The 27,291-nt window shown below is 45.9% G+C and overlaps 1 protein-coding gene across 6 annotated transcripts in view; it reads left to right on the forward strand.

Moving 5' to 3' along the window:
- The window catches only part of RALGPS2 (Ral GEF with PH domain and SH3 binding motif 2), a 2,782,724-nt gene that overhangs the window by 151,970 nt on the left and 2,603,463 nt on the right, over positions 1–27,291 (forward strand). The gene's annotated exons all lie outside the window — the stretch shown is intronic.

Genomic DNA, 27,291 nt, shown 5'->3' on the forward strand with positions numbered 1-27,291 from the left:
GGACATGTTACAGTATTTCCATTTAGTTTGCAGAGCAGTGCAACATGGGTTCATCTTACTTTCCCTGGTCATTTACAAATGCGATTTTCCTTGCATCTTCATTCTGAACATTTCCAAAGCTCTGGTCAATTTCTAATGCACAGGAATCTGTTCAATAAAAGGGTTTTTTGAAAATGACATAAGCAAAGGAAGAGAGCTTCTTGTGAAGAGTTTTGCCTGTGTTCATTTGTCACAAAATTAAATCCTTGACGTACGGCCTGCAGCTAATTTCTCTGCTCTTTCACAGATTTTACTTGACACACAATGCCTTTCAGGGAGGAATGGCCCTCCTTTGATGGTGTTCATCCTGAAGATAGATGGACATGGATGTGTTTTACTGAAACCAAACTATGTAATGTTGAAGATGGAAATGGCACCAGTGCAAAGTCATTTTAAACGCAGAACATTTTCTCTTTCAGTTGGAAGTCTTGAGCTGGCAGCATAGCAGCGCTGAGCCAGGCTGCCTTTTGAATTCCTTTTTTTTTTTGTGCACATGAAGAAAATAAATGCAGCCATTCTCGGGGTGTTCTATGTTCCATCTCGCCCCATATGTGCTCAGCAGAGCCAGCACAGCCATTATTTTTGCAACTGCTAAAACCTAGTGCTCCGCAGCCATTATTCTTGTAACTGCTGAAAATGCAGTTTGATGGTGCAAGGGAGTTCTGCTGGGCTGGTAAATGTGCCCCACATTTCTATACTGCTGTGCAGAAATGAACAGGAAAACTGCCACAGTATCCTACTTACACAATCGTGGCCCCAGAACACAGATGGTGGTGCTTTTAAAGGCTTTTACACAAGGATCCTTTTACAGAAGAGTCTTTAAGATTCATTTAGTCAGTTACGGTTACAATTAACTTCATAACTGTGCTTTGGTCGACCTGGGATGGCGTGGCTTTACAGCACCATTTGAGACCTGCACAATTCCATCTGGCTCACTCAAGTGATGCAGGCTACCACCTCTAGTGGATGGTTACATGACATGCATTAGGGTCTTATCATGCACCTAATGCCCACATGACTTCTGTTATAGTTCTCAGCTGGATAAACACACCTGTGATGCTATCTATTCTTGGACATACCTGTGCCTCAGTCAGAGGCTTGCAGAATACCCGCACTGCCTTAGGGGCTCTCGTGTGAGTCACCCAATCTAATCTCTCACTGTGTGCCACCTCCTCAAACATGTCTGGGGCCACTGTGCCATCTGTTATGGCTATGTTTTTCCTTTGTCCGTGGCTCATGCACTTCCAAGGCTCATCAGAAATAAAAATGTGTCCATTTGGACAGAAGATTAATGTTAAGTAATCTGGTCATTACCGCCACGTCCCTCTTCCTCCTCCCAGTACTTACCTTTGAGAAATATCAAAGCATGGACATGGAAAGAGTCAACGAAGACTAAACAGACCATGCTGAATACACCCTTTTATATATCGGAGGAAGATCACTGCCTCCCTCTAGTGGGCACCCATGTTCAAAATACAAGTACAACGCACCCCATGAGATGCACCCTCAACAGCCAATCTGTAGTACGTTATGAAAGTTTTAAGGTACGCCCAGGTTGCTGCCATACAAATATGCAAAAAATGACCTTTTGTGTTCCCATGCAGGAGGACGCCATGATCCCTGGCAGATGGGGCACTCTTGAGACCTTGTAAGCTATACCGATTGGAGTATTTCCAGCTACTTACTGAGATAGTTGAGGCCTTTCTTCTTGAGTCAGCTGCCCCAAGTGTCGCAAACAAATTGTCTGACTTTGACAGATGACGTTTTGTCCAAATGGGTAAGGATCACTCTTTGAATGTCCAGGTGGTGCCACACATCTTCCTCAGGAGCGGAGAGCTCTGCATAAAAGGACAGGAAAACAATGTCCATGGATAGACGAAATTTTGAGAAGACATAGGATGGAAAGGAAGTGACACATTTTAAATGGAAAGCCTTTTTCTGGATATTTGGGTGCCCTTTGCCTTGAAGTCCATTTCCATCTCCCCAAGCCTCCTAGTCGAAATAATAGCCTTTCAATACAATCTTCGAGGTCAGAAATGTCAAATTAATTTAATATGTTGGCTTATAGGGGGAAAACTGTAAAACCCTTCTGATTAATGGAAGATCCCAACGCATGTACCAAGTCTGAGGCATGGTCCTGGAAAGCCAGTAGCTTTGCAATAAGTTGTTTACCAAGTCTTTTTCTTCTGATAACCCCTTCAGAGTTCAGGAAGGCCCTAATGACTGACTGCTGGGCTCATAGTGATGACACTGTAAGCCCATTAGAGAAACCCTCCTGGAGAAACTGCATTATTTCTGCAATGCCACAGGAAAGTTGAGGAATATTGTTGCAGGTCCCCCCAAGTTTTCAAAATTCCTCCAGTCCCTGCAGTTAGAGTTGTGTTGCCAGTCGTCGGGAGTTTGCTGTTGGTACACCTTTTTTTAACATCTTTTTGATTTCAAACAAGTCCATATGAGATATAGAAAAAACAATATGATGTAAATGTATACAGCAATGTCTACAATTCTTATACACATAAATTAAATCAAATATTTCTCCAAAAATATTTATAATTAGGCTTATTGGTACACTTTCTAGGAGGCCCTGGTTATGCAGGTTCTGTCGCTCAACTTTCAGATCAACCCCAAACTCCATTTTCTGGGTAGAAGATCTTCTTCCTGTCCAGTAACTGCAGAGGAACCGGGCAGTAGTAGCCAAACCCGGACCATCACTATTTCCAGGAGAAGAGGAAACCAGAGTCTCCATCGCCAAGTGATTTTAACTGCAAAGTTCTCTTCCACCCTGGAATCCTTGATTTCGAAGGGATTGTGTCTTCAGACGTATTCCACATCTATGACAGGTAATGACCACAGCTGTGCAGCTTCGGAAAATTTCGGCAGAGGGCGTCCTGCATCAATGATGTCGATCCGGCGTCCCTCGCGGGCCTCTGTCAAGGGTCGGTGTCACCGGATGTTCTATATAGGACGCACAGCGCCCGTAGCCTCAGTTCTGTTTTTTCTGCAAACGTGTTTGCTTCGGAATCTCGGTGCGCTCGATTCTTCTCTTCGATAGCGATGTCTTCTTCTACTACCCCGAAGTCTGTCTTTAAAAAAATGTCAGGACTGCGGTTTGAATCACGCGGTCCATCACGGACCCGCACGACATCTGCCTCTGGTGCCTCGGCAAAAGCCATGCCACCGTCGACTGCGATGATTGCCAGTCCCTGACGTCTAAGGCCTTGCAGGCACGTAAGAAGAAATTAAAGGAAGGTAGGGTGTCTAAGCCCCATAAATCGAAGTCCTCTGGGCTTTCGACCGATTACTCGAGGGGCGACTCTCCGCGTCGGTGAAAATCCAGCGGGTTTCCACCATTCCTCTTCCACTTCGAGGCACTCTAGGAAGCGCTGTCACCGGTCGCCTTCCTCGTCGGAAGACTCTGCCAGACGGTTGACTTGTCCCACCAAGTCTTCGTCGTGGGCCGAATGGGATGCATTCCGCCAGCAGATGATGGCGATTTTCGAAACGCAAGGCACAGTTCCGGCCGCACCTTTCGAAAGAAGCCGGCAGGGAATGGGCTCGGTCCACCACTTGCACGCCTTCGGGCTTGGGCGGTCTGCGCGATCATCGGGAGCCGTTGAGGTCCTGCTCGGACAAGGGAGATCGCCATAGCCGTGCCAGATCCTCGACGCCATTGAGACCGTCGGAACCTGTGAAGCCTTTGAGGAAGGCGTCGACGCCATTGGCGCAGTGTCCATCGAGGGACTCTCTCGGGGATCCGCCCTCAAAGAAGTTGTCGACACCTCGTTCGATGCCGATTCCCTGCCGTTTGTGGAGGATTTGCCAGAGGTCTGTGGAACCTCCGAGGAAGGCTCTCAGTAAGTCTGTGAGGCCTGTTTTTGAGCCCACTCTGTTCCTCCTCCCAGATTGGATTTGTTCCACCCTTTGGAGTATATTTCAGAGGTGTAGGAAGGGTCTGATGAGATTGTTGTGCCTCCTGATGTCTCTGATGACCACCTGTTGGGGCACAGTCAGATGGAGGAACTCAGTCAGTCCTTGCATGACGCCAGTGGTCTTGACACCTCTCCGGAGGTGGAGTTTGGCAGGCCTGAGCCTGGGACGCATGCCAAATCCTCCTATAGGCGTCTCATGTCAAGGGTGACTTAATACTTGGGGTGGTCTGCTCCACCTGTTGATTTTGATCAGGATGATCTGATGGACATCCTGGACCAAGGTCCACCCACTGACCCGGTGTTGCCGTTTCATATGGCTTTGCAAAGGAGGGTGGCGGCGGCTTGGACTGCTCCAGAGTCTCCCGGCAGTTAATTAGTTGCTTCCAAAAAAATATCGCCCAGCCAGTAGTGACCCCTACTACTTATCGACGCATCCTACTCAGGAGAGTTTGGTGGTGCAGGTGGCTACGGCCCCCTCTGAGCAGGCTGCGTACCCTACCATCCCAGGGATGATAAGGACTTTGATGGTTGGGCGAAGAAGGTATTTTCATCTGGGGGTATGGCGTTGAAGTCGGCCAACTCCACTTGTGACTTGGCGAGATTCCACACTCTGTGGAACTGTGCATCTTTGGTATCTGAGCATATTCCCGAAGGGGAGGAACGGGATGGTTTTCTAGCCCTCATGCAAGACGGCAAGGATGTCGTGTGCGAATCCAATCAGTCGGGTTTGGACACAGCAGACTGTGTCAGCTGGTGTTATGCTCACCTGATATCCCCATCTGGAAGGCTCTGAGATCTGGAACCCTGGATGCGTAGTTGCCCAGTGCTGAATAATGAATCTGCAATTACAGAAGGGAGGATTTGTGATAACTGTCTCTAATGGGTGAATCTCCTACCTCCCTCTGACCGACTCCCTTCCCACGTGGTTCTTTTCTCACCTTAGTTATTTGTAGGGTGAGCTATACGTCCTGAGTTTCTTGTGCAGGGGCGCTTGACGTTTGTTGGCGAGCTGCCAGAGTTGCTTCACTGGTGCAGTATGCCTTCCTTGGGCCCAGGCCTGCTGTGATCCCGAATCTCTTGGTAGGCAGGTAGGTTTGTTAATTGTAAATCTTTGTTCTGTTTATGGTGGGAATTCGTTAATGTCTTTATCTCCTTCTTTTCAGGTGCAAAGGTCTTGATGCTGGCGTGCCGGATGGAGAGGCACGTTTTCTAGGTAAGAGAAAGCGCGAAGCGCAACGCCTTGATTGTCTTTTTAAAGATAACCTGTTTTCTTGTCCTCACAGGCCGCTGTGGTGCTTCGAGTGGTTGAGACTGCGATGAAAAACAGGCTCCCGGAATCCGTTAAGTAAGTACAGCGCTGTGCGGTTGTTTAATATTGAAAGCAAACCTGAATGTCTCTTTTCCTTTGCAGATGTTGCTGTGGTGCTCCGAGTGGAAGTATGGCGTAGCGTGATGGAATTCAGGTAAGAATGATGGAATTCGATGTTTTCGAAGCGCTCATTCTAATATTATTTTTCCCTTTGTCGTTATTGCAGGTCGCAATGTTCGAGCAGTAGCTGTGGTAGCGGTTCGCTGGAAGTCCTTAAGCTAGTACTCACAGGTGAGTGATGTTTGTTCTTCTCTCGGTTTCCACAGATTGCAGCCCAGTTGAGATGCTGAGTGCTGGATGGTGTTTTCTCAGGTAAAACCGAATAATCTTGTTCTGATTATTGCAGGATTACAGGAAGATGCTGAAGAGCTGGACATGGTGAGCGTCACGCTGCGGGTTGCAGAATAACACAAAGCATGTTCTGCAGTCAGGGTATGGTTTATATAGCCCAGGTAAAGTAGTTCCAGGCCCGACACACCCAAAACACTAGACCGCATGGCTTGGTTCTTAGAACCAGACTGTGTGGGTGCTTCCATGTTGGATTTAAAGGCCCATGTACAAAAATGGGACCTAGTTTGAACAGCCCTTCCTTCCTACATATGAGCCTGGTGCCAAAGTTGCCAGGACTGGCTCCAGGAGCCCTTTTGCAGTGGTTTTAAGGCCCTCTGGGTTCTGGTGGGTGGCTGCTTGTGGCACAACGTGTGCCCCCTCACAGTGGTCATGGCAGCCGGTCCATGGCTCTGAACACCGTGATACGCAGGTTTGCGTGGTTGCAGAAGTCGGGGTTCGCTCCTGATGTGCAATCCTGGCTTCTGAACATGCCCTTTGATGGAGTTAATCTGTTTGGCAGCAAGGCTGACCAGAGCCTTGAGAGGTTGCAGATCTCCAAAGCTGCAGTGAAGTCTGAGCGCTGCAGTACGTCAACCTCCGCCTTTTCGTCCTAGGGGACCACAATGGAGGGGAGGTTCCTTTCGGTACTACTCTACCTTTGGTAGATCGAGAGGAGCTGCCAGTCAAAGGGGTCACCGTAGGAGTATCAGAGGTGGAAAGCAAGGTACTCGAGGTGCCAAAGCCGCTCGGGCAGTTGCCTCTTTGTCCTCAGGCACTGCTGCAGCCGCATACGCTCAGTCATGAGTCCATGTCCCATGGTTCGCCGGTTGGGGGCAGACTTGCGCAGCATCTTGGAGAATGGCGAGCCATTACTTCAGATGTGTGTGTTCTGGAGATCATAGCCCACGGCTTCTGTCTTCCCTTCCGGCAGAGGCCTCACAACAATCCACCGGGGAAGCTCTCTTTGAAGCGTCCGGATCCGCTCCTTGCGCAGGAAATCCTATCCCTCCTGGAGAAAGGCGCCATAGAACTGGTGCCTGTAGCGGAGAGGAACAAGGGATGGTATTCCCCTTATTTTTTGATCCCGAAAAAAGACTGGGGATTGAGACCCATCATGGACTTGCGTTGGTGGAACAAGCTCCTCAGGAAGGACAAGTTCAACATGGTAACTCTTTCTAAAGTCCTCCAGGCTCTTCAACTTCAGGATTGGTTGTTGTCTCTCGACCTCAAGGATGCTTACTTTCATGTGCCGATTCATCCCAAGCACAGGAAGTACCTGAGGTTCGCGGTTGGTGACTCGCATTTTCAGTTGCGGGTCCTGCCGTTCGGATTGACCTCTGCCCTGAGGGTCTTCACCAAGCTGATAGTGGTGGTGGCAGCATATCTCAGGAAAGGGGGATTCACGTCTACCCCTACCTGGACGATTGGTTGATCAGGGCGCGCTCTCCCGAGCAAGCCCTAGATCTGTCCGTCGCCTGCCACTCCCTTCACAAGCTGGGCTTCTCCCTCAATTTAAAGAAGTCCCATTTGACACCTACCCAGCGGATCCAATACATCGGAGCAGTGCTCGACACATCCCTGGGACAGTGTTCGCCTCCCCAGGTGAGGGCTCATCACATTCTGCAGGTGGTGGACAAGTTTCAACGTGCCCAGAGTTTCCCGGCGTTCAAGTTCTTGAGGTTGCTCGGCCTCATGGCATCCTGCATTTTCCTGGTGCCAGAGGCCAGGCTGCGGATGAGATCTCTGCAGTGGGCTCTCAAGATGCAGTGGTCGCAGTTCTCCGGCAGGATGTCGGATTCCATTAAGATTCCACCCTCGGTCGCCCAGGATCTTCTGTGGTTGGCCTTCGAAGACAATCTGATGAAGGGTGCTCCATTTTGGCAACCATGGCGGTAGGTGACGCTCGTGACGGACGCGTCCCTCACAGGTTGGGGAGCTCATGCCAACGAGTGGACAGCCCGCGGTCGTTAGTCTCCATTTAGAGTCCAGACTCCACATCAATTTGTTAGAGCTGAGGGCCGTCAGGCTAGCCCTGATGGCTTGTCTGCCGTCTGCGGGGGATGAATGTCCTGATTATACGGACAATACATACCTCAACAAAAAAGGGGGGGGCAGGGTCCCTCCCGTTGTGCATGGAGGCGATGCAGCTTGGTTCTGGGCCATCCAGCAGGAAATTTCGATCTCAGCAGTTCATCTGGCCGGAGACGAAAACGCGGCGGCGGACGTTCTGAGCAGGCAGAGCATGGTCTCTCACGAGTGGGAGCTGGCTCAGGAAGTTCTGTTGGAGATCTTCGGCCTTTGGGGAACCCCACAAGTGCATTTCTTCGCCACCACTGTCAACCGGAAGTGCTAAAGATTCTGCTTGCGGGAATTTCCTCCAAGAGGAGCCTTAGGGGACGCGTTCGTAGTGGAGTGGTCCTTCCCACTGCTGTACGCGTTTCCTCCAGTCCCTGTCATTCCTCAAGTGTTGCAGAGGTTACGGAGGTTTGGTTCCTGGGTGATCCTCATTGCTCTGGCATGGGCCAAGAGAGCATGGTACCGGGACCTTCTAGACATGTCCATCTGTCCTCCACGCCGTCTTCCCTACCGATCTGCTCTCACAGGAGGGGGGTTGGGTTCTCCATCCAGAGGTCAAGTCTCTGAGCCTTCATGCTTGGTATCTGAATGGTTAAGGTATAAGGATTGGGACCTCCCCGAAGTCGTGATGGAGGTGTTGCTTTCCGTCAGAAGGCCCGCAACGAAATCACTGTACTGTTGCCGTTGGAGAAAGTTCTATGACTGTTGCAGGGTGCAGAATGTGGATCCTTTCCAATGTTCCCTTCCTTTGATTTTGTCTTTTTTGCTTTCCTTAGCCCACAAGGGCCTGCTAGTGTGTACCATTAAGCGATATCTGTTAGGCAGAAACCTGTGCAGTTCCCTTGGGGACCACTGAAAAGATTTAGGACTATAGGTTTTGGCAGTAAACCCACTTGGTAGCAGTCTGTACCACCCAGATTTACCTGGTAGCTGTGGCTGAGCAGTCAGACTTCCCTCAAGAAGAGTTAGGCAGTATGCAAAGTATACACAATAGGCACTCGGATACAATAGCACAAGCAAACACTGACCAGAGCTTTGGTATCAAGGTATATATTTATTTATTTAAAAACACACTTATTGAAACACTCCAGCACTATTATTGTAAATCACTCTAAACACAATTACTATTATTATATAGACACTCCTTATACCTTATCAGACAAGTCTTAGTTAACACCACTTATTTCCAGACAGAGGTGAGCGCTTAACTATAGATGGCACTCCAATAAGATAACAAAAAAGGGAGGGGAAAAGGCAGAATGTAGGAAAATACACCACACTAATACTTCGCGGTCGAATATAAAGAGTAGTATCCACTGCCACCAGTCAAAACTCGATCAGGGGGGACGGAGACGTGCCCCCTCGACTAACAGACCCCGGGGCAATCGAATTGCCCCGGCCAGTACGTCCACAATATGATGGTTTGTACTGGTTCTGTTCAGAATTTGAGACTAGTAAAGTCAATGGTGACTTTACATGCCCTGGGAGACAGTAGTCAGTCCCAGGGTATGGAGCCTATACTGGGGGGTCACTATGATACCCCTGTGTGACTGCACTGAGGGTGCTATGTAACACACATCACAAAACACATGAAGCCCTATGGAGTAAAAGACCCCATAGCCCATTAAACACATATAGAATCGGAGATATACTCAAATCATGTCCAGGAGTGAGGGTAAAAGAGTCTCACTATTGGCAGGAGAAAAAAATAAACCCCAAAAATCCAGCAAAGCTGCTGGGGGACTCACTAGGTTAGGGAATTCAGCCTAAACAGAGAATTCTCCCTAACAGTATCTGGCGGCGCTGTCTATATTTAAGCGCTAGTCTGAGGAATGTTCTTATTTTCAGATCCCTTTTGATTTCTCAGTTTCTAAAAGGGCTAACTAATATGTTTCCACCGTCGCCTTTCCAGGTGCCGGGATGGGATTTGAATTTGGTTTTAAAGTTCCTAATGGTAGCTCCGTTTGAGCCCTTACATTCTTGTCCGATGCGACTGTTGTCCTTTAAAACTGTATTTTTAGTTGCGGTTACTTCCACATGCAGAGCGAGTTAGTTGCAGGCACTTTCCGCCAAGCCACCCTTTACTGTGTTTCATAAGGACAAGGTTGTCCTGCGGGTGCGGCCTTCTTTTCTTCCGAAGGTTGTGTTGGAATTCCATTTGAGCCAGAAGGTGATTCTTCCGGCGCTTTATTCTCCTCCACATCCTGGTAAGGAAGAGGAGAGGCTCCATAGGTTGGATCCTAGAAGAGCTTTGAGTTTCTATCTCTCACGGATGTCCCAGGTCAGAGTGGACGATCGGCTCTTTGTTGGTTATGCTGGAAGGCGCTTGGGTCAGGCTGTTTCCAAACAGACCTTGTCTAGATATATCATTTTGACGATCTCTGAGTGTTACTGTTTGACGGGAAAGGACCCTCCAGTAGGCTTACGGGCTCACTCTACTAGGGTTGTGGCTGCCTCCACTGCTCTACAGAGGGGGGGTTCTGATTCGCTATATTTGCGAATCAGCCACATGGGCCTCTGTCCAAACTTTTGTGAGACACTATTCATTGGACTCCATCCATGGGCAGGATTTGGCCTTTGGTAAGGCAGTCCTTTATTCAGCAATTTGATTGGGCATTCTAAAATTGTAAATTCTTTTCCCTCCTCCATAAGGTGTTACTGATTTGGGATTCTGTCATAGATGTGGAATACGTCGGTGGACACAATCCCCTCTAAGAACAAGTTGCTTACTCATCTGGTAACGTTCTTTCGATGGGGTGTTCCTCCGACGTATTCGACATCGAACCCTCCCAGCCTGCCCCTCTTCAGAATTTCTTATGCGATTGCAGCTTACGTTTCCGCAAGGTTTTCTGCAGTCATGCTGGCAGGAGATTGGTGCCACACGTTCTGGGAAAAAACAACTGAGGCTACGGGCGGCGTGCGTCCTATATATAACATCCGGTGATGCCGACCCGCGATGGAGGCCCGCGTGGGACAACGCATCGACGTCCTCGACACAGGACGCCCTCTGCCAAAATTTTCCGAAGCCGCACAGCTAAGGTCATTACCTGTCATAGATGTGGAATACGTCGGAGGAACCGACACAAACCTAAGAGTACGACTGCACCCCACCCACTTTGCCCTCTGCGCCCCAAGATCCAGCAGCAAATCAATTCAATTTTTAGCATTGCTCCTGGATATTAATGTTAATGTTAAAGGTATTTATATAGCGCACCGTCACCAACGGAGTTAGTCTCCAGGCGCTCAGGCGGATCTGTAAACAAAGAGGTGGGGGTTGGGTTAGTGGGTGAAGAGGGCGCAGAAAAGTGACAAGGTGGTGTCTTGTTGGCAACTTCAGTTTGGTTTTCTCTGTGCGCTGAGCACGATCAGAGCCAGTCCTCGTGTGCTGTTGCAGATTGTGTTGATCGTTTAGTTTTGCGGTGTGGTGAAGTACGTGCGGGTTGCTGCGAGTGAAGTGGTGCGGATTTGCTTGGTATATTTGTGCTCTGATTACTTATACATGCCTTGGTACGTGTGTATTTCTTAACCAGTCTAGGTGGCACAATCCATGCATGTAGTTGCTATGTGGAAAGGTTGGGGTTCTAGCCCATCCCCAGAAATGTCAGAGATCTGGTTTTAGTGATAGACAAAATAGCTAGATTGCTTTCAACTTCACACTATTTGGCTTATAAATGTCATCTTGAAATGCTGTCTGCCTGGAATATTCAAGCTGTCACCCTATCTTTCCATGAAACCTGAACACGGGTCCCATTCCACCACGTCTGGTCACCATACTCTCCAGTTACCACTATTTCATCAGAAAGGGCCACTAACCAATTCCAGTATTGAGATTGAGCCGTACCACAAAGACCAACGACCTCAGAGCACTTGCATTTTGTAGCCTTTAGTTTTTTGAGCATCTGGCTGGTAGTGCAGCACACTTTCTCCTTGCCTTTTTGCTCTTCCAAAATTATCCACCCAAGGCATTCTGGGAACCTGCGCCTTTTTGGTTGACATAAGAGTGGAATTAATCCGATATAGGAGCAGGCGATGGAGTCAAATGTTTATGATGGTGAGCTGTGCACTGTATGAACCTGTGGTTTATAGTTGTACTGCTTTGAATTAAAGCACTCCGACTTCATTAGTTTGTTAAATGGAGAACAGGTAAAGGAACTATTTGATGATCTTCCCAGATTACCTTAGTGCTCTACCCTTTTGTTTATCTGAATATCAAGATTGGGCCTACTGCCTGTTGTGCTGTAAATTCACTACTTGTTTGAAGAAAGTAGCAGCCTAACAAACACAATCTAAACTTCACAGAGCAGTGTCCATGTCCGTGCACTCGGGGCACTCAGGGCAACAGCGAGTGCTGTAGCTGCAGATTGTGTTGTATTGGCAGAGCTGAATGTTTGCTTCAGTACATGTGGAGACTCCAGTTATAAATGAGATGAATTTTCAGAGAGCTTTCTCAAAGTACTGAATAATATTGGTGTTGAAGGTTTGAGTTGAATTTAAGGTGCATTGAAAGAGAAGATTTTATTCCCATTACTTGAATAACACACAGAATGCAAGTTTACTGTGTCCATGGATGCGAAGGCCTTTGAGTCCTGTTTTTGCTATGGATTCTGGGACTTGTAGTTTGCCCACATTTCAAATGGGAGGGTGGGGGGAATACAAGCCAGAGAATCCGAAAGAAAAAACAGGACTGGATGGTCTTCTCAAGCACGACCACGACAAACTTGATCTGCAGGTTAAGATTTGGAAGCACTGGCAGAACTAAAAGTCGTGATGCGGAGTAGTAGAAGGTGCTACTGAGCAAGGCAGTGCCATATTGGCTCACCTGTCGGTCTGAATTCATGTTTACCTGTGGTGCTTTGTTGACAGACCGGTACAAGCTTTACATGCTCAAGTGGTGGGCATTGCTTCAGCTCACGTTTTGAGTTGCATTCTGTAGAGATATGTGTTGGTCTAGGCTCTGATTACATATAAGGCAGGGATGCAACGGTTATGGGTTGGGTGTGTTGATCATGCCAAGGATACAGGTATGAGATTAATACAATCTGTAGGCAAGCTTGATTCATGAGAAAAGATGCGAGCAAGGCATCCTTTAAAAAGAAAAATACAATATTTAAGCTACACCCTGCACACAGCAATTGGAAACCACAAGCGCAAACGAAATGTGCAATGTTTTGCAGCTTATCAAAACAAAAGCTGATAAGGCCCAAGATGAACATTTCACGTACCAGAAAATAAACTGCAGCGTTTATTAAAATGAGGAATTGCCTAATCGCAGGAGAAAGAACAGAAGGTCACGAAAGATAAACGGATTTGCATTTATGCGGCTGCATGTGTTCATTTTCTTCTGCAGAAATAGTCTCAAGATTAGGCAATCTACTGATGTTGAAGCTATGGACTGTTGATAGGGGTTTGATAAGAAAACGCAATATGAACTGTGGTGTTTTATGAAAATAGGCACATTAAAAGTTGCAATTCTGACTGAACTCCACTTTAAATGGGGCCAGCACTGAATTCTGAAATAAGGGAATCATTGCAACTCACAAAGACCTCCCAACCCCCAGCCTACAAGATGGGAGGACAGATAAATTCCCTTCCAAAGCTAATAAACTCTTTGATGCTGGACACTGCAGACAAGGTTCCTCCTTCAATCGGGCAAAGAAAATCAGACTGCACTATAAAGTTTAATTGTGGAGTTTTATTACTTGCCCTGTTTATATGCTGGGAATTAACATTTAAACACATAATTTAAATTCAGATTAATCTGTGGTCCTGCTCAGTCAAATGTATGAACAAATTATTTGTCAGGAAGGCCTGCAAGATGGTAACACTTGACAGGACTGCATGTCGGGAAACTTCTCAAGAGGATACCGAAGTAACACCATAAATCCACTGATATGCAAGTTAGAAAGGCTCTTCATCAGCCATGCCCTGACCCATAACGACCATATGAGCCAGGCCTGAGTCAACAAGAGCAGATTTCCAGCTCTGACTCAATAGAAAATTACCATGTTTATAGTCTTTGTATCTAGGCAGAAAAATTGTAATGCACATTTTTGTATAAAGAAAAATGTCCTTTCAATGTACATTGAATTGTTTATATTGCCTGTACCTCTGGAATCGAGCCTCTTGGAGAACTCCTTTTTAGGTGTTGAAACGTTCAACTGAAAATCCTCTATTAGATGGACCAAAAACGATAAAAGTGGTTTTAATATGCAAATAAGGGAAATGTGCATTTTGTCGTAAAGAAAGGGTGCACGCTAGTGTCGCACATTCTAGCATGTGCCGGGACAAGCCTGTTATGTTGAAAAGAAAAAGTAATGTGAATATAAATGTAAAAGTGAGTTTAAGGAAAAAATCTAACTCGGAAATGATCTGTGATATAATGATAAAACTTGCACCAATTGATTCGTGCCAGAGAGAAATATGAGCCTATTAGTAAATTTGTCATATTTATGGAAATAATTGTGAATGTGCCAAAAAAATCGCTGTGATGCCCTCACATTAAATGGGAGGGAAAATTGGTTCACAAGTTACTCCCATCAGACTGCCCTCTTCATTAATATGCTCAATGACTGCGGAGGGGTATGTCTACTGTGATGCCATTTTTGGAACATTGTCCAATCATATATGTTGGTCTGTTAGATTGGGCAAATCATACACACCTCAAAAGGTGGGGTTTTCTGTTCTATAAAAGGCCAAACACAGACAGACACTGGGAGACTCGCTCATGGGGAGATACTGACTGACTGACTGGCTCGCTCACTGAGTGATTGATGGACAGAGAATAATTGATAACAGGAAGGAGGTGGAATAGGTTGCTCTCCTTTTGGACCCATTGATGGATTATTAGCAGAGACTGTGTGAGGCCTGGCAGGAGTTGGTCCGAGGCCTCCTTCAATGGAAGAGAAAGCAGACCGGCTTTGGGGAAAGCTGATCCTATCTTACCAGCTGAGGTTCACCTGTTCATGGAGGGGGGGCGAACTGAAGCAGTCCTGAAGAGGGTGCCCACCTGTCTGATACATCCAAAAGAAATTCATATGCAAATATGATCTAATGGGGAAATAATCCTGAGGGGGAGCAATACTAAAAGTGGATTTCAATTAAATCCTGAACCTGTTCTTTGTTAGTACTGATGGGTGGGAATATATAAATTGATTATGCATCCTGAGAAGTTGGGGGATCATGTCAGAAGTGTATGTGCTTCTGAAAAAAGATGCATTTTATACATTGGGTCCAATGGTGTGTATACAGAGAAAAGGGTCAGGTGAATCTCACGGAAGTCTAGCACAGAACTATTAAAGGGGGTCAGAAAGGTCATCTTACTGTGTGCATACCTAGAAAAAGAAGTTCCTGGGTATACCATCAAGCAGAACATTGTGATTAATGCAGGGTTGCTCAAGTTGACAGGGAGAGAAAAGCGGCTCTAATAAATGGGTTCACCGATTCATAAAAATAACTTTATTAAATAAAAGATATTTGTACGTGCCTGGTTTGGGGTGGTGCAAAATTGGGATACGTAGTTTTTGCTACAATAGATTTAGATAGATAGATATTGAATGTTTTACAAATGGATTTTGCCGCCAATATATTTTTGGGGGGTGGGTTTAAGTGAATTATTAATGTACAGGGATTAAAGGGGAGGCTGTGGGGGAGGAGGGGTCTCTCCCGCATATATTTGCAGCAAAATCTTCTAGTAAAAAAAATGATTCTACTAAAACCACACAGTTCTGGAAAATTCCCCTGAATTTGATATCGCACAGTTAAAACATCCTACGGAACCTACTCAGTCCTTGGCTTTGGCGTTTGGCTCTTCACTTGTACTGTATGTTGATACTCTTGAATCGTTTCTTCAGACCTCCTTTCCAGTGTGCTCACAATATGGAGCAAGGTTGACCTTTGTATTTTAAAGAGAACATAAGAACTGAAAGTGCCACAGATTCATGTGGCACTAAGTGGCAAACGGCTGCCGTAACACAGATTTCTGTGATGAGAATTTTCTGACAAAAATGTGCTTTTCGGCTGGTTTTGGTTGAGGGGAATTTCCTCTAGAAAACACTTGTTTCTGCTCTGCTAAATCCATTGCTAGCAAGCATTTTCGAGATTAGTGAAGTTTGAAACCGCCCTTCATGTGTTTTAATTCCTGCATAATGATTTTAATAGGACAACTGAGCCTATAAAGACTCATGCCTACGCTGGGAAATGTACAGCCTGAAAATGGTGTCCCCAGCCTGCACCCTTTCCCCTCATATAGTTAAGAATGAGAGTGAGTTAAAATCCAAGTGATCATTTACGGGGCCACTTACTCCTCAAATTCCCCAAAGCTTGATGTTCCTGTATGCCCTGTCCCCATTTTGCTGTACTGGGCATCCGTCGTAATGGGGACAATAGTAACCTTCTCTCACAATCTGGCGGTTCCACAATACTCACAATACCCTTGTCACTAGCCCACTCCTCACCTGAGGTTTCTGTATTGTAGTATGTTGGTTCGTCAGAAGTTGTTTCCACCTTCTGTTCTCTCCACACACTGGTTGTCCTTTTCTTCACCGACTTGCTCTTCTTTTTGAAGAGATGAGGACAGGCTTCTCCAAAGGCCACTTTGCCTGGAAGTCAAACTGCCCACCCCAAACCAGGGAAAAGCCTTAGCTGAAAAACCCTGGGTAGGTTTGTAGCGGTGGCTGTTGATGATCTTTAGCGGATCTGGAGTAGGAGACAGTCTTTCTTTGTTGTGGACCACAAGTTCCAGAATGCAAATTGACGTCCAATGAGGGCACAGGTTGAAGGAGTTCGTACGGCAACAAGACAGGAGAAGTCTAATGATGGCACAAGTCGGGATAGTTTGTATGGAGACCAGAGATGTAGAATCTGCACAGATTGCTGTTACAAATGTTTAGATAAGAGCTGGAGCGGAGCGGTTTGAGGAGAAATGCCAGCGTAACAAGAGCGGCAGTAGAGCTTGCACCCCCGCTGTACCGTAAGCAAGCAACCGGAAAGCGTAGAGGAAGCAAAGGGGGAGACGCAGTACCGTAAGCAGAAAGAAATAGCAGAACACGGTACAACGCCTAGCGGGACACTGCAGCAGGATTTGGGAGTGAAAACGGGGAGGAAACAATACCATAGGTATTTAATGAAACAGGAGCGCTGCTTCAAACATGGAGCAAATGAACGAAGTTAGTTAGCAAGTAGTTGCAACACGTCGATCTCCACACTGGGCAGCTAATTATAGCACACTGGTGTTACTGAAGAAAGACTAGAGCGTTACTCCTTGTTCAAAACAACGAGAAGAACGATAAGTCCCCTCTTCTATGTCCATGCCTAGTATCTCCTCTATTTGTCCCATACCTTCCATGAGTGATTCGTGACACCTTCACAGCATGTCTTTAAAACGGTAAAGCTATGATCTATGTTTGGCCCGCAGGTACCAGACTCCACCTCCTGAATCCTGAACTGCTCGGATCGGTCATTCAGTTTCTATGAAGAGACCGATCTGGCAGCAAGTTTCTGGCCTTTGTGTGCTGCTGAGTTTATTTTTTAAAAACAGTTTTTACATCTCTGTGCAGCAGTACTTTCGTGGTTAATGCTCCTATGGCTTGAGTACATTAAATAACCGTGTGCTTGAATGCCAGTATCCTGGCACTGTCTCCAATCTTTGTCTCGCGTGCTTGTGCCTTACCATTTGTGTCTACTCTGACTCACTTTTGTATTTGGAAGTGCATTTGCAGGAGTAGAACCTGCTTTTTCAGCAACATGCTTGGTCAAGTTTTGCAACTTCCGTGATGCTGAAGCATAGGGTAGATGTACTTCTTTTTAAATGCAGCTCAGTGAAGAATTCCCAGGTGTGTTTAATGGGGCTGAAATTGGGGCACTCACTTGTGCTGAATATTTGGGCGGGGGCCTGGTGTCGGTTTCATCTGATACCGAAGTAGGCACATGTTGTAACCAATACCATTGCTCATTCAACCATAGGTCCCCGTTTCAGAAGCCTAATGCTGTTCTTTGGGCCTAGGTATCTACACGATTTTATTGCATGTATGAGTTTTATAAAGGTCAAACCTAGCTAAAATGCAACGCTGTAGCCCACCTCGGTACAGCCCCTACAGTTAGTGTTTGGATCAAAACATGGGTTTCTTCTGAGGGCGGGTTACAGGCTAAGACTGGGACCTCGAAGTCAGTGTCGGGGTGCTCTTTGAGGTGCCTCACAAGGCTGTGTAAGCATGTTTGGTATTTGCAAGTATCAGTGGTTGAAGTGTACGAAAAGAAGTAGAACTATGTTCCCTGCTGGCCTGCACCCAATCCTCACAAACCCCATCACTACGCCCCCTCCCACACACAATACAAACCCCCAAACGCGTGCACCCGCTGTTTAAGGGAACGTTCAGTGCAGTGCACTGAGAGGGCAAGTTTCAACTTCTTCCTGCACTTTTATTTTAAAACGAAACCATTCCGGAATTGTTTCTTTTTAAAATAAAAGTATAGGAGCTGTAAAAGGTAATTTAAAAAAGTAGAGGCGGACCGCTCCCGACCGCTCCTACTCACTTCGACCGCTGGCAAGTATAGCAGTTGACTGACACTGTCAACATCTTAATCTGTGCACTCACAAGAGCTAGTCTGGGAGCCCAATGATCAACCCACCTGGTTAACCAATTTTGGCAATGGGTGACTGGACTATGTGAACCACTTACTAAAAATGACACATTATGGTCTTGCTCACAGAAACTTCAGACTTTTTTATTTTGTTATTAAAGACCTGTACCTCCTTTTTGTTTCAGTGAAACTCCCAGTTTATGCTCTGTTGGAACGCTGTAATTCTCCGATTCTGTTTTAGTACTTTCCTCTGGTGGGTTACGTGACATCTTCTGCCAACACCAGACTGTTCCCAGCCTGTCTGAGGGCTGTTCCCCTTGGCTCGTACCCCATGTAGACTCTCTAGGTTAAGCCCAAAGAGAGTGTACATGTCTTCTTCGTGTAGGCATGTAAGAAAGGTCTTGGAGGAAAAGAACAAGAAAATAATTCCCATCTCCAAAGGAGATTCATCCCGCACCTTTTTAATCAGAGTACAAAAGAGCTGAGAAATTGTGGAGATATGCAATTTAAGACGACAGAGCTATGGCAGAAGCCCCACTCTGCTGTTGTAGCCTCTTAAGGATTTCAACTCTGTTTATCTCTCTCTTCAGTGTGAGATTTCACTCAGCCTCTTGTGGAATATGTAGCAATGATTTGTTAAATGTACCCCCCAACCTCCATCATGATTCCTTAGGAAAAGGATGAGCTGGTTGGCAGGCAAGAAAGTAGGATAACCATTGCCTTCACCCATGCAAGCTAGTAGGCTTGCTTCTTCCCAGGTAAAACCTCAAGCTATATCAAGGATTTTTGAATTTGAAGGATTTGCCTCTAGAAAAACAGCAGTTCCTGTAGCAATTAGTTGATTCCAAAAGGGTCTCTCTGGACATTAATCTCGATCACCATATCATGGCAAAAAGCATGCCCTTGGCGAGGTGTCTAGACCAGTCGGAATTTGAACACTAAACCGTCGTCTGATTTCCAGGTGGAAAGATGCTCGACATACCATTTGATGGCCCAGGCAGTAAGAGTTAAACCAGAGACACCCTTAACATCTGGCTAACTTATCTTGCACTGCTCACAGATTCGTCAGGGGCTGGGGGTTAATTAAGGTTTGTGGACACCTTTAGTGGGCATGATGGGTAAATCGCTGTCTAGTGTCAAATACACACTCACACAACCACATCCCCACCCCTGTCAGCAGATTCTTTCACACTATCCTTTGTTCAGTCAATGACCAGACACAATATTTTCCTCCCTAAAAGTAGGATTGATTCTGCTTTGGCGACCTAAAGAATGCCCAACCTCACATTCTGATTTGGATTCCTAGGCAGTGTCTCTGATTTGGGGGTAGGTAGCTTCCAGGTCCTCCCTTTAAGCCTCAGGTCTTCCCAGTCTGATTCCATGATGGCTGCTGATTCCTAGTTTTTGTGCCAGGATGGGTTTATTTGGGTCTGAGTGGGCGGTTTTGCAGCTATGCAGAACCATGCTTTCTCTGACTTTGCCACTACATCTATTGACAGTCCAAATGGACCCTTATTCCCAAAACAGCAGATCCTTTTCATTGGTTAAACTCTCCTCCATCCTTGTTGTAATATTCAAGCTCTCCTGCCTTTCCAAATGTGGTTCCTGCCTCCCAGCCCACTCCTTTACTCCCTATGCTTTAAGGACCCTATACTTCACTGGGTGACTTCCTATTTCTCTGATCCCTTCATCGCCTGGCTCTACAGAGAACGAAATAAGGATTTGTTGAGCAGGAGTTAAAAGCAGATCCTCTGTATTTGGCATCATCCAGTAAGCAGTAGAACTCACTGGGAAAGAAAGAGCCAGTACATAACGAGTTTCAAATCGAACTGCCATGTGAGAGGCAAACGATAATCTTTGTCCATTGTATACACCTGATAAAGGTTTACATGTCTTCTAGATGTGTCCCAATTTGTTTTTACATGCAATCCAAAACACCAATTGTGCATTTTGGATATGTCTACACTCTGAGAACAGTTGGTATGGGAAGTCAAACGTAACTTGCTAAACTGGCTCTTGCAGGCTGCAGGCAGGAGCTAAATGGTTCCCAGCTCCTGGCAAATTCAAACCCTGCACTCTAACATCTCCACCCTCTTCCAGTGGGTGTTTCTCAAGGATCGTAAGTCAATTCTTCTTCTTTGCCCTAAACCTTTTCTCTGTGAGTAAACTCATGTTATCCTTCGACTTCCACACCATAACCACTTTTTTTGCAGATGAGAACCACATAATCTTTTCCTTTCCCTCCATCACCACTAATCTTGGAATGCATCATGGACAGCTGCCTCTATCATCATTCACTGGATGACAGTTCCCTCCCTGAAGTTGAGATACTGTATGAGCGAAGTCCATTTTCTCCTAGCATAAAATGCCAACCACACTCTCCCATCTGTTATTTTATTTGTTTTGTACATCTTCGGTTCTTCACCGAAGGTGCACAACCTTGGAGACCTCTTTTGACAGCAAATTTAAACTCAGTCATTTTAACACTACCAGTACTGTTGCAGCCAGGATTATCCTTCAAAATATGAAGTCTGCCTACACCTCACCCACCTTTCTACCAAAACTCTAGATCTCCGCCCTGGTGCTCAGCAAACTGGATTACTGCTCTTTCACCTTCCCCATTACTCTCTCGTAAACCCTCAGCAAAGTACTTAACTTTGCTCCCACCTCGGTGTAACAAAGCACGCTGAGTGGCTTTCAGTGGAAAAGTCTTCTCTCGTCAAGTTTAGACATTGAGCCTTCACATCTTCCATGGTATAGCCGCCCACTATCTTGCAAACCGCATCTCGCTACTCTCCTTCCCAGGCTCCCTGCTTTTAATCTCTCAACAATCTCTATTCCTCTCCTCCGGCCCTTCAAGACCCACTGTCGTCCTGCTAGCTAGTAAAGGGACATTCTTAGCCCCATTAATCTCTCCTCTCTGCAACTGCCCTGTCTGTCTTACCCAGATGCACAACTACTGTATATATGTATATTGCCTACATGTAAATACGAGCCCATGGCCCAAATATACTCTATTATTCGTAATTCCAAGATTCCCATTTCTCTGTTCGTGAATTACCTTTTTACTACCTGGCTTGCCCCACCAATACAAGCACTGAAACAATGTAAAACCACCCTGCAAAGAGACTGCCTCCACCATCTGTATATTATAGGCATGTTGTTTTCTCTGCTCTACTTTAGGTAGCTGTCTAAACATTCTGTCAAATAAGAACAATAATCAAACTGTGTTCCATGTTTTGCACGGGATCTTTCATGTGCCACTCCCCCAGCTAGAATTGTCAACTCCCAACCAAACTCACTGATCGAGCTTGCACATACAACCACCACAAGTGCTAGCTGTAACTTTATAGTGCTATCCAAACGTCCAACGTCTTGGAATGTCGGCCCCGAGTACTGTACATCCCAGAACCACTGAAGCCAACATGAAGTGTCACCTGCACACATTTTGTAAGTTGGTGGGGGTGTGGAATCATTTTTCTGGGATGTCTTCCATCCTTGTGATGTTACTTTGTCTGTGCTTCAGGTCGGTGTAAGTTTGGGTATCGGCAGTCCACAAGAGCAGCACATACAGGGACAAATCTTGCGTTGTCTTTAAAGGATTAATGAACTGATCACAGGATAAACTTTGGCAAATTTTTCTTCAACATCGGAAGAGCCCATTGACATTGGTATCATACCCTCTCTTCTAGACATCTGCTCTGGGCTCGATTCAACGAGCAGCAATGTCAAACTGTCTTCTACTGAAAATGTAATGTTTTATTCTATACATAGTAAGAGGTATGCGTTCAGTTACAAGCTGTAGGAAGCTCCTAAATTCATTGTTGCAGCTTCCAAATACAAGAATAACTTCCCCCACACGGAGCCCATCTGTCTCTTTTGATTTAACAATAGCAATTTTATAAGCTCCTTTCTGTCGTCTAAGTTCCTGCCATTGGAATCATATCATCGTTGCCACTTTATTTCTAGCTCCTAGCAGTTCTCCTTGGTCTGCTAAATCCTTTGAAGACCGCTGTCTGCATATAGCCCTCCTCTTTATGCATGCTTTTATTAGGAGGAGCAGTGACATCTAGCAGAGTCACAAGCACACATGCCAACATGCCCCATTCCGTTCTTGATGTCATTCTAGTCCTGGTTTTTACTTTACATTCTGGGACCTTCTAGTCCAGTGTTTATACTGGGACAATCCAGAATTACAAGTCCTAGAATGGAAAGTTAAAACCAGGACTGGACCCGCAACTGCCAAATGAAATGTGGCATTTACAAGATGATCACTAAACCTTTTTGATGTATTTTTGGATCCAAGATGTTAAAGTATGCTTGGAATGATCAGCAAAGTTGGAACAAAATGCTTCCAAAATTACGTTCTTCCAGAACATAGCTATATGAAATGTTCTGACCCCTTTTCTCTAAAGCCAATTTGGCCCTGGAAAAGAAAAACGGGATTCCAAAATGATCTGACAAGAAAAGGGGGGGGAAATGGAGGAGCAGTGTTTTTCAAGTCGGCAGAGAATATTCTCTAAAGTATGGCTAGCTTGATACATAGGCAAAGTAATTTAAAGTTATGAGACCTTATTCAATCTATGCTCATTCCGACACTATAAGCCAATAATATATTTAGACTCTAATTTTGTTTCAGTACCAATTGTGCTCTAAGTGCATACAAGGCCAGTAAAATAGAAGAGAAGTACCATTAGCTGTTCCTTAAAAAATGTTGACACTACCACTTTCCTTTACGGAGCAGCATTTATCCTAAATTTTGTATTTGGCCAAGTCCTCAATCCCTGAAAGGGTCTTCTCCAAAAGCTAGATGACGGGCTGTAGAGAATGGCGAGGGGCTGTGTGAGTTTGCAAGTGGCTACTATGGCTGATGGCCAACTATGTACTATGTTTTTCATTGTTGCCATTTCAAAGCCTGTACCTGCAGTGTGGGCGTTGTAATCTAGCCTCTTTGACTGGTCATCTTGATTTCATCTGTAATTTGAAGGAGTAGATTCTTCACCCAACGGTAGGGCTTCAGATCCTGAGCAGATACTGCAGTCAAAGCTGCATTATAGTTCTGCCTGACTGCAAAACTAAGAGCACAGTCAGTCGATGCAGAAATAAGCTACGTGGGACCTCTTCTAATTTCACCATGCATTACCAGCCTCGTGCCAACTCCGGCACCGTTGGGAGAAACAGGGTTCTGACCGCGCCCATGTGGAAAAAAGTGAACCACCTCGCTCACTCCCTAAGCCTAGAACTGCAAAGTGTTAGACAGGAATGCTAGGTGGGACTATGGGTTCCCTTAAATGCTGGTGGACTTTGAACTGTTTAATTTTTACGAACAATGCCCTTGATCCTACAATGTTAATGTTAAGTTACTTGTACTGCGCACTATCACCACCGGAATAGTGCCCTGGCGGATCTTAAATTGGATTGTCTGAAACAGCGAGGCTGTGGGAGCACTTAGTAGGGTGCAGTGGGAATAGGAGAGTGAGATCTGATGTTCTGTTGACTGCTTCAGTTTGGTTTGTACCATTTGCTGAGCTTGGGTGCGATTTTCGAGCCTGCGCAATTCCCATGTGCTGCTGTGCATGGTTATGTGTTTGTATGTTGCAGTGTGGGGTAGTACGTGTGGTTTGCTGTGTAGAGATGTGGTCGTCTGAGTTTCTGTAGGAGAAGAGTTTGCAGAAACTTTTTTTTTTTTACCTCTTTGCTTTGGTTACTGTGGTCGGCATCTATGACCATCCTGTGTGCTTTGATATTGTTTTGCATCCTAGTCGGTAGGTATGTTGCGCTGTGGTAATTATCTTCTGTAGAAGTCTAGCAGATGTGTGTACATGGGTCATGGAGGTGTGGTCGCCCCCCCTCTCCCTGCCCTAGGGTTAGAGATGGTTTGGTTAGGAAGGTTATGGGTCGCTCCCTTGACTTCTAGTGGGAGGTCCCTGCCTACTATGGAATTCATCTGTAAGCTTGGCAGATGGTGTGCATGAGAGGTCCAAAATGTCCTCCATATGCCCACCAGTTGGGGATGGTTAGGCAATCGATTGTAGGTCCCTCCCTGGGCTTCCTTTTTCTGACAGAATGTATGATTCCTACTCGTCCCCTTCTGATTCTGGGGTGAAGAGCCACGTTTTTAGTAGTTATCTGAATTCCAGATGATCCCTTGTATTGCATATGTTTTTGGTAGGGAATTCCTTGTTTTAGGAGGCAGGTGTGAGAAAGATGCTACTCCGAATTTTCTTTTATTGTATGGTTTTGGTTCTAGATGAATGTCGAGTTGTCTTGCTGGATGGTAGATGGTTATTTTCTTCTTTAGGGACTCTGCTACTCAGCCGTGGATTGCTTTGTGCGTTATGTACACTGTTTTATCGATAGCCAGGGTAGTATTTTCAGTATTGGGCTAATGTGTTCTCTTCGTGGTGGTTTGAGCAGGAGTCTGGCCGCTGCGTTTTGGATACGCTGAAGTTTCTTAGTAGGCGTTCTGCCATTCCTAGGTATAGGCTGTTGGCGTAGTCTACTCTGGACATGAGTGCGATGATGGTGAGTGTTTTGTGGATGAAGGAGAGTAACGGTAGGATCCTTTTTACTGTGTGCAGGAGGAAGAAACATTTCTTGACTAGCATTTACTTGCGGCTCAAATGTTCGTTGTCCATCAGCACTCCGAGGTTCTTTACTGTTGGTGGTGTCGGTGATGTTCCTAGTTCTGTTGGCAGTGGGATGTAGTGGCTGTTTTTGGATATAACCATTATTTCTGTTTTGCCACGGTTGAGTTTGAGGTTGTTTGTTTTCATCAAGCCATAGAGTTCTTGTAGGCATTCTTGCAGGTTTGTATTTTCTTTTCGTGTGTTTTGTACTTTGTAGATCTGTGTGTCATCAGTGTAGTTGTAGCACGTGAGGCCATGTCTTTTAATGAGCTTGATTAGTGGAGCCAGGTATATGTTAAAGAGCAGCGGAGACGGGGAGGATCCTTGTGGTACTCCACAGGTGGATTCCCTTGGGGTGGATTTGAGCCAGACACTTTCGGTTCTGTTAGGAAAGATTTAATCCAGCGTAAGGCTAGGTTGTTGATTCCTATTTCTTCCAATCACCTGATGAGTAGGTCATGGTCGACTGTCAAATGCCGCTGATCGATCCAGAATTAGTAGAGTTGTGCTTGTGTCCAAGTCTGAATTAGCCTTCAGGTCGTCCCAGATTGAGAGCAGTGCTGTTTCTGTTCCTCATTGGTCTGAAGCCTACTTGTGCCTGATCCAGCAGAAGCTGTTCTTCTATGTAATCTTGTATTGTAGTTCTGGAGGCCTGCTGTACTCTGTGTGTGTTTGCCTTCTGTGGGGTACGAAGCTAGACCTTCTCGGTCTGGAATAGGCTATTCTGGCATCATTTATCTGTATTATCCAGCCTTGTACTCCTTTTTCTACCTGGGCTGCACTTACCTTTTCCTGTTCTGTGCAGGTTGGTGATCTTTGGCCCTCAAGGGCGATAGTCTGCTTACCTACCAGATGGAACAAGGGGCAGGGGGTGATATTCTGTGATTAAACTGCTGAAAAGTAAGAGGATGGAAACTGTTGAAATGCATTTTTGGATGTACTGTAAGCGCTTTTGTCGGTGAATAGGACTTATTATCCGGTTGGCAAATAGTCGAATGTGTTGGGCGGAAGGTAAGACCAAGGACCATTTGGGAGGTCCAAAGCAGTTTCACTTGAGACTATTTCTGTCCAAGCGAAGTTGAAAAGCAGCAAAGGGGGCATTAACGCCCAGCCCCTCACCCCCAAAAAATACTGGTGTATTAGCCCCAGTACAGACAGGAGTTGGAAAGTGCAAATGTATGTGCAATGTACTGTCTATTGCACTAACCACCCTGGGTTGTTGGGGAGGAATCTGATTACTGTGGGGATGACGAACACTGGATCAGTTGGGCGCTGGTAGGGTATGGTGGTCCAATGGTCGCTGTTGAGCGATTTGATCAATTATATGGTCCGGTCATAGTCATTAATTTGTTTATTTTTGGTTAGTTAGCACCAAAGAAAACATCATTGTAGAAATGAATGACAAGTTTTTGACATGGTAACTCGCTACACAGCCGACGCGCGTTTCAACCTAAGTCTTTTTCAAGGCCAATTGAGTTAAGGGGTGGACTTCAAAATGCTGTAAACTGGTCCTCCCAGATAAGGGCGCCAGGGGGGCTGGATAGCCGATCGTTGGCCGGGTCCGGCGAGTTCGTTGCGTGCGAGCATTCTCGGAAATCCGTCAGCACACGGATTGGCCTTGAAAAAGACTTGGGTTGAAACGCGGGTCGGCTGTGTAGCGAGTTACCATGTCAAAAACTTGTCATTCATTTCTACAATGATGTTTTCTTTGGTGCTAACTAACCAAAAATAAACAAATTAATGACTATGACCTGACTGGACCATATAATTGATCAAATCGCTCAACAGCGACCATTGGACCACCATACCCTACCAGCGCCCAACTGATCCAGAGTTTGTCATCCCCACAATTCTCACAAATAAATGGGAACCCCAGAGTTGGTTCCTCGACAAACCAGGATCCAGGCGGCTGGTCAGATTCGGAAACAAGAAAAAAGGAGGTGCGCAGGAGAAAGGGAGTCCCGCCACGATTAACTCCACCCTTTCTAAAACGGAATCTCTGATTAGTCCGTGTTTACATTCGGTATCTTTGGGTATTTAAGATACACGGACGGACTGACCGACAGGCACTTTATATGCATTATTTATGTGGGTGGTTTGTTGCGTGTGCCTCTTTGTGACTGATTTTCTAGTGATTGTGGAACTTGTGTAGCTGCTCTGCCGGTTTTGTGTGGGCTAGGGCACACTGCTGGTGCAGAGTGTGAGCACTACTGGTGAATACATGTCTGTTCTGTAAAAAAAAAACTGAGCAGTGCAATAGTGTGAGCCCTTTGAATGCTGAGCTTTCTTAGCACAGGTGAGGTCTTTACCCTTTTGTCCTCGGGGTGCACTTGATTACAAA

Source organism: Ambystoma mexicanum, chromosome 1q (genome assembly GCF_040938575.1).
Source record: "Ambystoma mexicanum isolate Mex_15411 chromosome 1q, UKY_AmexF1_1, whole genome shotgun sequence".
Classification (NCBI taxonomy): domain Eukaryota; kingdom Metazoa; phylum Chordata; class Amphibia; order Caudata; family Ambystomatidae; genus Ambystoma; species Ambystoma mexicanum.